Below are 13,439 nucleotides of genomic sequence, written 5' to 3' on the forward strand. Positions count from 1 at the left end.
AAGTTGTTGTACAAGTTTACATTTGTACCAGCAATGAAGGTGTCTTTTATTACTTCCACAACCTCAACTTAATGTGATGTCCTTTCTTGAACTTTTGATAACTTTCTTTTGGAAGTCGATTTTGTTTGATATTAGAATGGCTACTCCAGCTTTTTTCTTCAGAACATTTGCTTGGAAAATTGTTTTCTAACCTTTTACTCTGATGTGTTGTCTGTCTTTGTCCCTGAGGCAGAATGTGCTGTCATTTAACTCTTAGATATTAGCCATTCTGATGTTTGTAAGATAAAATCTCAGAGTCATATCATTTTGCATTTACTATATGACTAAGGATAATGAACATTTCTTTAAGTGCTTCTCAGCCATTAGATTCCTCTATCAAGAATTCTTTGCTTAGCACTGTTCCCCATTTTTAATGTATTATTTGCTTTGTTGATGTTTAATTTGTTGAGTTCTTTATATATTTTGGATATCAACATTCTGTCAGATATAGGGTTGGTTAAGCCATTCTGTAAGCTGACATATTGTTCTATTGGCAGTGCCCCATGCCTTACAAAATATTTTCAGTTTAATGAGGTTTCATTTACTAATTGTTGATCTTAGTGGATGAACTACTAGAGTTCTGTTTAGGAAATCATCTTCTGTGCCAAAGATTTCAAGGTTATTCTCCACTTCCTCTTTTATCAGATTTAGTATATCAGGGTTTCTTGATCAGATAGTTGATCCATTTGGACTTGACTTTTTTGCAGGGTAATAGATATGGATTTACTTGTAGTATTCTACAAGCAGATATCCATTACTACCAGCATCATTTGTTGAAAATGTTTCATCTATTCCACTGTAGAGTTTTGGCGTCTTGTTATAATCAAGTGTTCATAGGTACGGATTCAATTCTGTGTCTTCACATCAATTTATTGATCAACCTATCTGTATTTTTGCCAATACCATGCAGTCTTTATCGCTTCTTCTCTTTAGTACAGCTTGAAACTGGGGATAGGGAACTGGGGGAAGCCAACAGAAAGTTCCAGATTCCAGGAAACAAGAGGATCACAGGACCCTACGGGGATGACATTAGGTGAAATCCCCAACAAGCGGGAGAGCGTACCTATAGAAACCATATCCAGAGGTTAGGAATTGGGTCTGGTTGAAAGATGGGTCCCCTGCCATTTTCAAAAATTTTGACCCAGTATTGTTCATGTTGAAAGGAAATACAGGGAAAAAGAGTAGAGCATAGTCTGAAGGAAAAGCCATCCAGACACTGCCTCACATGGGGATATATCCCATATGCAGCCACCAAGCCCAGGCACTATTGCTGATGCCAACAAATGCTTGCTGAGAGGAGCCTGATATAAATGTTTCCTGAGAGACTTTGCCAAATCCTTACTGATACAGATGTGGATGCTTGCAGTCAACCATCAGAATGAGCTTTGGGACCCCAATGTAGAAGTTAGGGGAAGGACTGAAGGAGCTGAAGAGGTTTGTAATATCATAGGAAAAACAAGAATATCAACCAACCAGACTCCTCAGAGCTCCCAGGAACTAAAGCTCCAACGAAATAAAACACATGGAGCGACCCGTGGCTTCAGGTGCACATGTAGCAGAGGATGGCCTTATCTGGCATTAATAGGAAGAGAGACTGTTTATAGGAAGTATACTGTTTATTTTCAGTTAATTTTGCATCATGTCACTTATGTATACTACTGTATCTGAATAGCAATAGTTTGACTTTTTCTTTTTCAATTTGTGTACCTTGATCTTCTTCCTTTCCGTATTGTTGCTAAAACTTCAGGTGCTATACAGAATAGATACAGAGAATATATACTTTTACCATATTATTGCTTTTTAGGGAATATTTTTTTCTCTCCATTTAATTTGATATTGGGTGTCAGCTTTCAATGTATTGGCTTTATTATGTTCAAGCATGTGACATGTATCCCTCATCTCTTTAAGAATTTATCATCAAGGAGTGTTGGATTTTTTTGGAGTCTTCTTCAACATTGACTATGAAAATCTTGTGGTATTTTTTCCTTTTAGTTTGCTTACATGGTAGATTACAATGAAAGAGTTTGGTATGTTGATCCACCCCTGCATATGTAAAATGAACTCTACTTCATTATAGGGGTGATATTTTTCATATATCTTTGAATTCTGTTTACAAGTATTTTATTGAGTATTTTTAAATCGAAGTTTACAAGGGCAATTGGTCCGAAATTCTCTTTCTTTGTTGAGTCTTTGTGGGACTTAAGTCTCACATTGACTGTATTCCCATAAAGTAAAATTTGTCATTTTTCCTTCTGTTTTTATCTAGTGAAATAATTTTTGTACCAGTATTAGCACTTTTTTGAAAGTATGGTATAATCCTGCTCTAAAACCATCTGACCTTGTCTGGTTTTGTTTGGGAGATATTAAATGATAGGTTATATTTCCTTTGGCTATAGGACTATTGAAGTTGATCTTTATTCAGCTTTACCAAATTGTATGTATTGAGAAAATTGTCCTTTTTTTTCTATTTTGGTTTTCCATGTTTCTGGAGTACAGGGTTTGAAGTGAAACACAATGATCTCGGTGTCTGTTGTTATGTCTTCCTCTTCATTTCTAATTTTGTTAATTTGTATGCTTTCGCTCTCTTTCTTTTATTTAGTTTTGAAAAAAGGTTTGTCCATCCTGATGATTTCCTCAAAGAACCAAATATTTGTTGCCTGATTCTTTGTCTTGTTCTCTTTGATTTTTTTATTGATTTTAGTTTTGAGTTTGATTATTTCCTGCTGTCTATTTATCTTTGGTGGCTGTGCTTCTATTTGTACTAGAACTTTCTGACATGTTGTTAATTGGTGAGTATGAGATCTGTACAATTTCTTATGAAGACACTCATAACTATGAACCTTCATCTTAGCTCTGTTTTCATTGTACCCCATTTACTTGGAATTTTGTGCAATTCATTGAGTTCTAGAAAATCTTTAATTCCTCTTTCCTTTTTAAATTTTCTTCTAATTGCCCTGATGGTTGAAAGCTGATGGCTTCTGGAAGCTTAAAACTTTCTGGCTTATTTTGTGGTTAAATTTGCACACCTTTGATGATTAATACCAGAGGTTTAATAGTGGAGTATTGAGTTAGGACACAGTGCCCTCCTTGCTCGGTGCTAAATGTTCCTTAAACTTGTTTAGCCAGAGAAATTCACATTCACAAGAAAAAGTACTCACTTCAAAAGAAGGCTTTAGACTTTATTTCTAGGAGAGAGAGAAAAGGGGGAACCTATTTCCTATTGTATTCAATTCTTACACTTTCTCAGGATACATGATCATATGGTATTCCAAGCTTCTATTTTTTAAAGATACTAGCAAGTTCACAACATTAATACAAGTCAATAAATCAAATAAGGAATGTCAGGAAGAATGTTTACCTGCAAGTCCCTTGTGATTGGTTATTAATTATATATTCATTAGCTGCTAGCAACTCCACAAGTTCATACAAGTTTTAACTAAATTTTATGTCAAGGGGGTCAATCGTCTGCCTAGTGTCTCATTCATTTTGAAGTTTTGTACAGATAAACTTAGTCAATATTTTATCTTTTGTCTTTGAACGTCCTAGAAATTGTTCATTCTAAGGTTGTGAAAATACTTATCAGATAATGCATTCACATCTATCATAGAAGGAATAGTTTCTCTGATTATAAATTTGTTCTAAGCCTGCATTTTATCCTAATGCAATTAGTCTGTGACACAAGAAGTCTTACAGAACTTCAACTGCAGCTTTTCAATAAAGAGCTCAAAATTACTTATGTACATTTAGTAATTCTATAAAAATATATAAAGTAGTAAGAAATCATTAATTTATTTACATAGCATTACTACAAGAGAGTACATGTTTGTTGATCTGCATCCAATAGGATGGGCTATATGCCAGGGAAAATTATACTCTAGAATACTTAGAGGAATGATCGAATCCTCAAATGAAATGTATGAAGGCCTTGCAATTCAGAGATCCATCACATCTGTCCAAAATGTTGGACTATCTTCAGAAAGTCACTCATTACATTTTCTCTCTCCTAGCGACTTTTTTCATTCTTTATTGTCTCTATTTCCACTTTCATGTCTTAAACAGTTTATTCAATTACTTCACCTGTTTCATTGTGCATGCCTCTATTTCTTTAAGGGACTTATGCAGTTCTTCTTTAAAGACATCTACCATCTCCATAAAATTGGATTTAAGATCATTTTCTTGTGCTTCACCTATGATGGAACAGCCAGAGTGTTCTACAGTAAGGCATCTGTGACTAAGTGCTGTCAGGTTTCCCAAATTGTTGTAGAGTGTGTTCTTAGATTGTCCTCTAGCTACTTGAAATTTGAGATTATTACAGGTTTATATATTGATTTCTACATATGTAATTGTCAGATGCATGGATTTTTGTTTTGTTTTGTTGATGTTTTTATTCCCTTGATCTCTGTTTCCTCCAGGTTTTCTGGTGTTAATGCCTTGAGGTTCTAGTGACCAGGAAGTCTTCAGGTCCAGGAGGGTGTCTTTACTGAGAGTTTTGTGACTCCTCTGTCTTCTGAGGTTTTGGGTGTCAACATTACCTTTGGGTTCCCTAGATAGGGCCTCCAAAAAAAAAGAAAAAGCAGAGATCTTCAGCTCAGGTTGTGAGAAGGAATATGGAGTCAGGTCATGGGTTGCACTTTATAATTGTTCAAAATACTTGAAGGGGAGTTTGTGAGCCTAGAACCTAGAGTGGAATGTTACCTGGGTTGTATGAAGTTGGTCTAGACTTTTTGTTTATAATTTCAGCAAACATCCATGTTAATCAAAGGGTGTGTAGAAATTATTGTGTGTAAAAAATGTCACAGAACGTGAAAAGTACATGATGAGAACTTATAAATATGTCTTGTTACTTTATGAGTCTTCCATTCTTATTTCTATTACTACAATAAAATGCTCTAAACAAACCATCTTAGGGAGAAAGGCTTAATTTGTCTTGTAATTAGAAGTTACAATTTTTCACTTTTCATCTAATGAAAGTTGCCTAGGCAGATGGTCACATGTCTGCATTCAGAAGGATTGAGAAATGAGTATATCCTTGTATGTTCTTGTGACTTAGCTACTTTTTACATTCTCAGAAGTGTCCACAGCCCAAATAAAAAATTGTGTCAACTATATTCAGGGTGGGTTTTCCTGCATCAACTAATAATCAAGAAAGTTCCTCACAAACATATGTCAGTCTTTTTTGTTTGTTTGTTTGTTTGTTTTTGTTTTTGTTTTTTGTTTGTTTGTTTGTTTGTTTGTTTGTTTGGTTCCAGGGTTTCTCTGTATATTCCTGGCTGTCCTGGACCGCCTTTTGTAGACCAGGCTGGCCTTGAACTCAGAAATCTGCCTGCCTCTGCCTTCCAAGTTATGGGATTAAATGTGTGTGCCACCATGCGTGGCCCATATGTCAGTCTTATCCACACAATTTTGATTGCTTTATCAAATGATTCTAATTTGTGTCAAGATAACAATTAAAAGTAAACACCACAACAGACAATAAAGAAACACATTAACAGATGATCTGAAAAACAAAATAAGTATGCTTTGGGGGCTTCTTTGAATGGGAATGATCTCATTTGGCTCAAATACTTGAGTACTTGATCCCATGTTAGTGTATATTTTTAGGAATAATTAGGTGATATGTCCTTGTTGAGGAAGTTGTGTCACTGTGGATGATATTTGGGATGTAAAAGCTTTTACAATTCCTGGTTAGATTACTCTGTCTGCCTTCAAATTGTTATCCCAATACCATGTGGGTCTACTTGCTGCTATGCTTTCCATTATGATGACCATGGAATTCCAAGCCGCTGAAACCAAGAATAAACCCCTAATAAACTCTTTATTTGTAAGCTGTTTTTGCCACAGTGTCTTATTGTGACAACAGAAAAGTAATTAAAACACTCTAATTCACCTATTTTGTACATTATGAAATATGTCTTCTATAGTACAATGAGTTTCATGGATCAATAGGGTAAATTGTACTACAACTTTAATTTTTCAATAGCAGTGATTCTTGGCTGTTTTTTGTATTAATATGCATTTAAGAGCATCCAGAATACATAGGCAGAGTTCTGTAATATTTGTAAAATTTGTATTACCATTCTTTTATTAAGGTGTATGTCACAAATGTATGTCTTATACATGTTTTATATGTATAAATAATAATGAACTGATTACAACTATTGAAATATCATCTATTACTTGATACAGTTATGGTATTTTATAATGAGTTTAAAGAATATTGACAATTAACTCACTGTATATGTATATGATAATATTAAGTATAACAAGTACAAAATTCAATAGTTCTCTGGAACTTATTTTTTTATTATATTCAGTGTAACAATATTTTTATGTATAAATCATAGTGGCATGTTTATGTTTCCTGCCCCAATGATTTGCACTCCCTTATGAAAATAACTCACAGAAATTTTATATTTTGTTATGCTTTAAACAGTGTAACAGTTGCGCCACTTTCTAGCCTCTATGTGGTTAATCAACCTCCCACTGACAATCCTGGTTATTACCTACTAACTCTTTTATGTTACTTTTGTTGCCCTGGAACCAGAGAACTGCCAAACTGGGTCACACTCTTCCAGCACCTTCTTCTTATTATTTATTTATTTATTTATTTATTTATTTATTTATTTATTTATTTATAATTACTTAATTAATTAATCTTGAATCTAGACACGTTGCTCCAGGTGTTTATCATCTGTGCTCAAGTTAATTATCATCTGGTAGCACTGTTGGAATTATTTGACTATGCTATCTTATGAATACTGATACTTTGATTTCTTCCTTTCTAATTTGTATCTCCTTGATCCTCTTCAGTTGTCTTATTCCTCTAACTAGAATATCAAGTACTGTATTAAATAGATTTGCAGAGACTGAACAGCCTTTTCTTGTTCCTGATTTTTGCTGAATTATTTTGAGTACTTCTCAATTTAATATTTTTTATTATGTATTTTCTTCAATTGCGTTTCCAATGCTATCTCAAAAGTCCCCCCCCCCCACTGCCCTACCCACCCATTCCCATTTTTTGGCCCTGGCATTCCCCTGTGCTGGGACATATAATGTTTGCCTGACCAATGGGCCTCTCTTTCCAGTGATGGCCGACTAGGTCATCTTTTGATACATATGCAGCTAGAGTCAAGAGCTCTGGGGGTACTGGTTAGTTCATATTGTTCCACCTATAGGGTTGCAGACCCCTTCAGCTCCTTGGGTGCTTTCTCTAGCTCCTTCATTGTGGGCCCTGTGATCCATCCAATAGTTGACTGTGAGCATCCACTTGTGTTTGCTAGGCCCTGGCCTAGTCTCACAAGTGACAGCTATATCACCTTCCTTGCAACAAAGGCTTGCTAGTGTATGCAATGGTGTCATCGCTTGGAGGCTAATTATGGGATGGATCCCTGGATATGGCAGTCTCTAGATGGACCATCCTTTTGTCTCAGCTCCAAACTTTGTCTCTGTAACTCCTTACATGGGTAATTGTTTCCAGTTCTAAGAATGAGCAAAGTGTCCACACTTTGGTCTTAATTCTTCTTCAGTTTCATATGTTTTACATATTGTACCTTATATCTCGCTATACTAAGTTCTGGGTTAGTATCGACTTATCAGTGAGTACATTTCATTTGAGTTCTTTTGTGATTGGGTTACCTCACTCAGGATGATGCCCTCCAGGTCCAACCATTTGCCTAGGCATTTTGTGAATTCATTCTTTTTAATAGCTGAGTAGTACTCCATTGTGTAAATGTACCAATTTTTTTGTATCCATTTCTCTGTTGAGGGACATCTGGCTTCTTTCCAGCCTCTGGCTATTATAAATAAGGCTGCTTTGAACATAGTGGTGAATGTGTCCTTCTTACCGCTTGGGAAATCTTTTGGATATACGCCCAGAAGAGGTATTGCGGGATCCTCTGGTAGTACTATGTCCAATATTCGGAGGAACCGCCGGACTGATTTCCAGAGCGGTTGTACAAGCTTGCAATCGCACCAACAATGGAGGAGTGTTCCTCTTTCTCCACATCCTCACCAGCATCTGCTTTCACCTGAATTTTTGATCTTAGCCATTCTGACCGGTGTGAGATGGAATCTCAGGGTTGTTTTGATTTGCATTTCTCTGATGATTAAGGATGTTGAACATTTTTTCAGGTGTTTCTAAGCCTTTCGGTATTCCTCAGATGAGAATTCTTTTTCAGCTCTGAGCCCCATCTTTTAAGGGGGCTATTTGATTTTCTGGAGTCCACCCTCTTGAGTTATTTATATATATTGGATATTAGTCCCCTATCGGATTTAAGAAAGGTAAAGATTATTTCCCAATCTGTTGGTGGTCTTTTTTTGTCTTACTGAAGGTGTCTTTTGCCTTGCAGAAGCTTTGCAGTTTCATGAGGTCCCATTTATCAATCCTTGAACTTAAAGCACAAGCCATTGCTGTTCTATTCAGGAATTTTTTTCCCTGTACCCATATCTTCAAGACTTTTCCCTACTTTCTCCTCTATAAGTGTCAGTGTCTCTGGTTTTATGTGGAGTTCCTTGATCCACTTAATTTTGACCTTAGTACAAGGAGAGAGGAATGGGTCGATTCACATTCCACATGATAACAACCAGTTGTGCCAGCACCATTTATTGAAAATGCTGTCTTTTTTCCACTGGATGGTTTTAGCTCCCTTGTTGAAGATCAAGTGACCATAGGTGTGTGGGTTCATTTCTTGGTCTTCAATTCTATTCCATTGGTCTACTTGTCTGTCACTATACCAGTACCATGAAGTTTTTATCACAATTGCTCTGTAGTACAGCTTTAGGTTGGGCATGGTGATTCCACTAGATGTTCTTTTATCCTTGAGTAGAGTTTTTGCTATCCTAGGTTTTTTGTTATTCCACATGAATCTGCTGATTGCTCTTTCTAATTCGTTGAAGAATTGAGTTGGAATTTTGATGGGGATTGCATTGAATCTGTAGATTGCTTTTGGCAAGATAACCACTTTTACTATATTGATCCTGCTGATCCATGAGCATGGGAGATCTTTTCATAATCTGAGATCTTCTTTAATTTCTTTCTTCAGAGGCATGAAGTTCTTGTCACACAGATCTTTCACTTCGTTAGTTAGAGTCACACCTAGGTATTTTATATTATTTATGGCTATTGAGAAGGGTGTTTTTTCCCTAATTTCTTTCTCAGCCTGTTTGTCCTTTGTGTAGAGAAAGGCCATTGACTTGTTTAAGTTAATTTTATGTCCAGCTACTTAACTTAAGCTGTTTATCAGGCTTAGGAGTTCTCTGGTGGAATTTTTAGGGTCACTTATATATACTATCATATCATCAGCAAAAAGTGATATTTTGACTTTATATTTTCCAATTTGTATCCCCTCGATCTCCTTTTGTTGTTCAATTGCTCTGGCTAGGACTTTAAATACTATGTTGAAGAGGTAGGGAGAAAGTGGGCAGCCTTGTCTAGTCCCTGATTTTAGTGGGATTGTTCCAGCTTCTCACCATTTACGTTGATGTTGACTATTGGTTTGCTGTAGATTGCTTTTACCATGTTTAGGTATGAGCCTTGAATTCCTGATCTTTCCAAGACTTTTATCATGAATGGGTGTTGGATTTTGTCGAATGCTTTTTCCGCATCTAACTTGAAGATCATGTTGATTTTGTCTTTGAATTTGTTTATATAATGGATTACATTGATGGATTTTCATATATTAAACCATCCCTACATCCCTGGGATGAAACCTACTTGGTCAGGATGGATGATTGCTTTAATGTGTTCTTGGATTTGGTTAGCAAGAATTTTATTGAAGATTTTTGCATCGATATGGTCTGAAATTCTCTAACTTTTTGGATCTTTCTGTGGTTTACGTATCAGAGTAATTGTGGCTTCATAGAATGAGTTGGATAGAGTTCCCTCTAGTTCTATTTTGTGGGATAGTTTGTGCTGAACTGGGATTAGATCTTCTTTGAAGTCTGGTAGAACTCTGCACTAAACCCATCTGGCCCTGGGCTTTTTTTTTTTTTTTTTTTTGGTTGGGAGACTATTAATGACTGCTTCTCTTTCCTTAGGTGATATGGGACTGTTTAGATCGTTAAATTGATCCTGATTTAACTTTGGTACCTGGTGTCTGTCTAGAAATTTGTCCATCTCATCCAGGTTTTCCAGTTTCATGTCTATAACCTTTTGTAGAAGGATCTGATGGTGTTTTGAATTTCTTCAGGATCTGTTGCTATGTCTGCCTTTTTATTTCTGATTTTGTTAATTAAGATATTGTCCCTGTGCCCTCTAGTGAGTCTAGCTAAAGGTTTATCTATCTTGTTGATTTTTCTCAAAGAACCAACTCCTCGTTTGGTTAATTCTTTGAATAGTTCTTCTTGTTTCCACTTGGTTGATTTTACCCCTGAGTTTCATTATTTCCAGCCATCTACTCCTCTTGGGTGAATTTGCTTCCTTTTTTCTAGAGCTTTTATATGTTTTGTCAAGCTGCTAGTATGTGCTCTCTCCTGTTTCTTCTTGGAGGCACTCAGCGCTATGAGTTTCCCTCTAAGAAACGTTGAGGGATTACTTTCTTGCTTGTTCTAGGGCGTGATTTCCGTCCTTGTATTGCTTCTTTTCTGTTACTATCCTTTGAAGGGCTGGATTCGTGGAAATATAATGTGTGAATTTGGTTTTGTCGTGGAATACTTTGGTTTCTCCATCTATAATAATTGAGAGTTTGGCCAGGTATAGTAGCCTGGGCTGGAATTTGTGTTCTCTTAGTGTCTGTATAACATCTGTCCAGACTCTTCTGGCTTTCATAGTCTCTGGTGAAAAGTCTGGTGTAATTCTGATAGGTATGCCTTTATATGTTACTTGACCTTTCTCCCTTACTGCTCTTAATATTCTCTCTTTAGTTAGTGCATTTGTTGTTCTGATTATTATGTGTCGGGAGGAATGTCTTTTCTGGTCCAGTCTATTTGGAGATCTATAGGCTTCTTGTATGTTCATGGGCATCTCTTTCTTTAGGTTTGGGAAGTTTTCTTCAATAATTTTGTTGAAGATGTCTGCTGGTCGTTTGAGTTGAAAATCTTCATTCTCATTCACTCCTATTATCCGTAGTTTTGGTCTTCTCATTGTGTCCTGGATTTCCTGGATGTTTTGAGTTAGGATCTTTTTGCATTTTCCATTTCCTTTAATTGTTGTGCCGATGTTCTCTATGGAATCTTCTGCACCTGACATTCTCTCTTCCATCTCTTGTATTCTGTTGCTGATGCTCGTGTCTATCGTGCCAGATTTCTTTCCTAGGGTTTCTATCTCCAGCGTTGCCTCACTTTGGGTTTTCTTTATTGTGTCTACTTCCCTTTTTAGGTCTTGTATGGTTTTGTTCATTTCCATCATCTGTTTGGATGTGTTTTCCTGTTTTTTATAAGGACTTGTAACTCTTTAGCAGTGTTCTCCTGTATTTCTTTAAGTAAGTTATTAAAGTTATTCTTGATGTCCTCTACCATCATCATGAGATATGCTTTTAAATCGGGGTCTAGCTTTTCGGTTGTGTCGGGATGCCCAGGACTAGGTGGCATGGGAGTGCTGTGTTCTGATTATGGTGAGTGGTCTTGATTTCTGTTAGTAGGATTCTTACGTTTGCCTTTCGCCCTCTGGTATTCTCTGGAGCTGTGCAGGATACACTTGGCAGGGTCCCGGAACTAAGATGTTTGTTGCCAATGTTCGGGCAAAGCGCTCCCGCGCTGGGTAGATCCCAATCCTCAGAATTCTTACGTTCGCATGGCTGGTATTGTGGGCATCTGGCGATAGTCAGCCGTCTCTGTGCCCTAGCTACCCTGGTGCTGCTCGGACCGAAAGGGGCTTGTGCCCCTACTCAGACCGGGTTTTTGCTTACCTGACTAATGCAGTGTAAAGTCCCACGCGATTGGATCAGAGCAGATTGCTAAGGACAGTACAGTACAGAAGTCAACAAAACCATGTATAGTGCAACATATACCAAAGAAATTCAATGAAACATAAGATAATATTCTGAAATAATAATACAAACAGTATAAAATCTTGAAGAAACTGAAAAAATTATAGGTATATATTACCTACATATTTAAATGAAGGGGATAAAAGAAAACCAATATAAGAATTCATGTTCTTGAAATGTGGTAATGGTATCATGGCAGGGAAAGTACCATAAAAGTCCAGGACTAGATGGATTTAAAAATGAGTTCTACCAGTCTACAGAATTTCTTTTGTAAATGTAACTACATTTGTGTTTAAAATTACAACCTGCTCCTTTGGTGAAATTTATGGTCAGTTCTTTTTTTTTTTTTTCATTTATTAGGTATTCAGGTCACTCCCTTAACCCTAAAGAGGTTTGGGACATTAAGCAGACTCTAATTCTGCTTTAATCTTCTACTCCTAAACATCAATACTTAGACCACTAATTTGTGTCCATTTTATATCAAATGTACCCTCTGTATACATGAGGGTCCAATAGCTGTCTTGTAAGTCTGACGGGCCTGAGATCATCTCTACCTGCCCCAGGCCCCAAACGTCACTTCCAGTCCAAAAGGTCTTCAATAATTACCCTCTCTGACCAGAAAGAATTCCAAACTATTTCTATCTGATGGAGAGCAAAAATTTCCATTTAACTGTGTCTCACATCGGACTCCTCATTTGAAAGGGGCACCAGAATGAATCTTTTTGTTCGAGCAGTTCTCAAATTCACATCCTCTGTCGAAGAGGTCTATAAATGTCATCCAGTCATGCCAGGGCTTCAGTGCCTCTCCCTCTCCCTATGGGAGCCTCAGACACACCACATCTAGTCATACATATTTCCTGTTCTCCCTGTGTCTATTGGGCAACAAAGCCTTCTCGAATGCCCATATTGGACTGAAATATCTCCTTTTATTTTCAGTGGTGGACACATACCTACCCTCTCTTGTAAAGTGTAAATAGATCTTGTCGTATTGACTATGTGTGCCTGCTATATACCAACTGTCTAAGATTATTTCCAAACTTCTTCCTGCTACAAATATTCGGGGACATTCCCCCATTCAAGAAAAGTGGCCTTGCTCTTATGTCATCTGACTAAAGGTTTCATAGATCAAAGATAACCATCCAACTTGTTGGAATACTGAAACAATTGCTGCCTGCTGTCCACACACCACATAAAATATGTGGATTATCTAAATTCTGCAGAAAAGGTTTGGAAGCTGATCAATCAATACTGGAACTCCCTCTTCTCCAGAAGGTATTTGCATTTTCTCCAATGTGAAATGGTCTTTCTTATTTATTGAAAATAGCCAGAGATTTTACCCCTCTTACAAGTAGGTTTAGAATTTCACATTTGCAAAGTGTCACAGAAATGCTGCTTATGACCAGAGTGCTTCAACTTCCTTATTCTCATGAAGTTTGCCACATTACCTCTTTGATGAAGGGCACAACCATCCTACTT

This window comes from Mus musculus, chromosome Y (genome assembly GCF_000001635.26).
Source record: "Mus musculus strain C57BL/6J chromosome Y, GRCm38.p6 C57BL/6J".
In the NCBI taxonomy this organism is placed as follows: domain Eukaryota; kingdom Metazoa; phylum Chordata; class Mammalia; order Rodentia; family Muridae; genus Mus; species Mus musculus.